Source organism: Eurosta solidaginis, chromosome 4 (assembly GCF_040869045.1).
Source record: "Eurosta solidaginis isolate ZX-2024a chromosome 4, ASM4086904v1, whole genome shotgun sequence".
Lineage (NCBI taxonomy): Eukaryota > Metazoa > Arthropoda > Insecta > Diptera > Tephritidae > Eurosta > Eurosta solidaginis.
This window is the reverse complement of record NC_090322.1, coordinates 84,229,340-84,231,954: the sequence shown is the minus strand read 5'-3', so window position 1 is coordinate 84,231,954 and position 2,615 is coordinate 84,229,340.

Genomic DNA, 2,615 nt, shown 5'->3' with positions numbered 1-2,615 from the left:
GGGCGTTTTCGAGATATCGACCAAAATGTGGACCAGTGTGACCCAGAACATCATCTGTATGTAATACTACGAACAGTATTCCTGCCAAGACTCCAAGTGCTTTTGATTTCTCCCTGCAGAACTTTTTCATTTACTTCTACTTAATAAAAAAAAAAAACAGAGAAACAATGTATATGCTCGGTTTATATATTTATTGTGTTACGAATATATTAAAAACATGCCTTATTTTTATTAAAATTTTTATTTTAAACAGAATCAAGTACCGCATCTTCATTACCCTCAACACCATCGCCACCACTGATATCTACTCCTTCTACACCGCAGCCCTCGTCCAACCCACCGTCGCCCATACCAGGCTCGTCTGCGATCGAACCTAAAAAGAAAAAAAAAAAATATTGTTAGTGTTCACACGAAAGTCATGGAGAAATTTGAGGCGGTGTCAGTGGAAATAACTAATTACATGAAAAAAGTGAAGAAAACGAAAACAAATTCATGAAAATTGAGGAAGAGAAGGCCAACGCATTGAAAGAAATAGCCCAAGACAATAAAGAACTCAAAAACGGCATATTGGCATTTTTAAAATATAAATAATATAATAAATAAAATATGTACGCACTAAAATAATTGCATAGTTCTCGTCTTATTTGTTCAGCAGATGGATCGTTGTCGCCCAACACAACATTAAACTGCGGTCTTTCATGACTTCTTCCTACTTCTTGGAACCTCTCCAGCCACAAGTCATTTATTTTACCATTCATTTCATTTAGAAAGTTATGAATGACGCAGCATACCCTAATGATAATCAGCCCTATTCTGCATTTCGACTGGGATTGGAATTTTTTCGATTTGGCAATTTTGGTATTCTGTGTTCCAATCTATTTCGATCCAACTTCGAATCGTTCGATTTTTTGTATTCTGCATTTCGATCGTAGTTCCGTTTTTCTAAGTTGCAAATTAGTTGGAGGAAAAATATTTTCTTTTTATTTTTTTATTAGTTTATAACAGAATTTTAACAAAAATGTAAGTAAAACTTGTTAAGAAACGTAGAAGGCTTGATGATGATTGTTTTTTATATGTTTCCAGGTCAAAAACAACATGTCGATGTCGAAGTCCTTGGACGTATTTGCCCCGCAAAAGTATCTAACACATACTTGAAAGTATCCTTGTTAAGTCGAGAGTTTTTTTTGAACCTAAATAAGAGAATAAGTCTTTAAACTTTACCACTTTTAAGTTCAATTTCTTACAATTCGTCACTCATCTCAAATGGATTACACAAATGTCGCAATATTTGCCTTTCTATTCTCGTCTGGCCATTTTCGTATGCGTTGCTTTCCAACTCACAAACATGCCGCGGCTATTGATTCCATTATAATAGACAGCTATAATTTGTGTCTGTTCGTTGGGTCCAGTTATATGCCAAAGCAAGCTGCCGGCGTAGAGGAAGGTGAAGCGAAAACGTAAACAATCCTTGCGGAAGGAATAAATAAACCTTTATAAAGTATTTTAGGCCAGTGCAATTAAATTAGCATCCTTAAAATTCAGAAAATGTCAACTATATTCGTGCAGGAATCCGTTTTAACAAAACTTGGTGGCAACGGCAGGAAATTGTCCAAAAGAACGACAAAAACACACTTACAATTATGAAAGCACTTCACTCAAAAAAATATAACAGTGCGGCAATATATTCTATTGCTTTTTTTGTACAAAATGGCGTGGATAATAAAATATAAACGTTTTTCAGTGTTTTTTACAAATTTGCTTTAATTTATTTTGTTCCATTGTTCACACATTCCGTACCAACAGATGATTTCGAAAAATCATTTGCTCTTCCTCTTCTCTTTACGATTCCGTCGTAATGCAGAATACCAAACTTCGATTAAAGCGAAGCGGAGAACGGGAACGTAATCGAAATGCAGAATAGGGGTGAATAGCTGCCTTACCAATTCTATTGTCTAAAGCTTTTCCAATTCGACGGAATCGTCCTTTCAGCTGGTCAAAGCCATTTTCAGACACCCTAATAAATTTTGAAAGATTATAATTAAAAAGCTTTTGCGTTTCAGTTAGCGCCATAGAAAAAGAGTACAGCTTCATCAAAGTGGTGGAATATCGGAACGCAGAGTCTCCAATGATGCATATTGGCATATCTACGCCACCTATTTCCTTTTTACTTGCGGCCAGTAGTTCATTTTCTTCCATTACTTTCTTCATTAAAGAGGCATTATAAATCTGTGAATCATTGCATCATCCTGGAGAGCCGATGTTCACATATAAAAAAATGAAAAATTACATAATTAGCACCAGTTCATGGCAAGAACTACAGCATAGTGTACCTACTTGTAATCCACTACAGCTAACAATAAAATGGAATACCATCCTTTGTAGTTGTAATAATCGACTGCATCTTCTGCATTTGGGTTTATTTCGATGTGACACCCATCTAGGTAAAAATGGTTATTCCCGTACATATGCATAAATACATGTAATTTTCCTTACCTATTGCCCCTAGAAATTGTAGAAAACCTAGACGATGAAAGCCACCCACGAGATCAGCTATAATTTCTGGAGTAGGTGGTAATTTTTTGATAAATTTCGCTGACATTGCTTCATAAACTTCC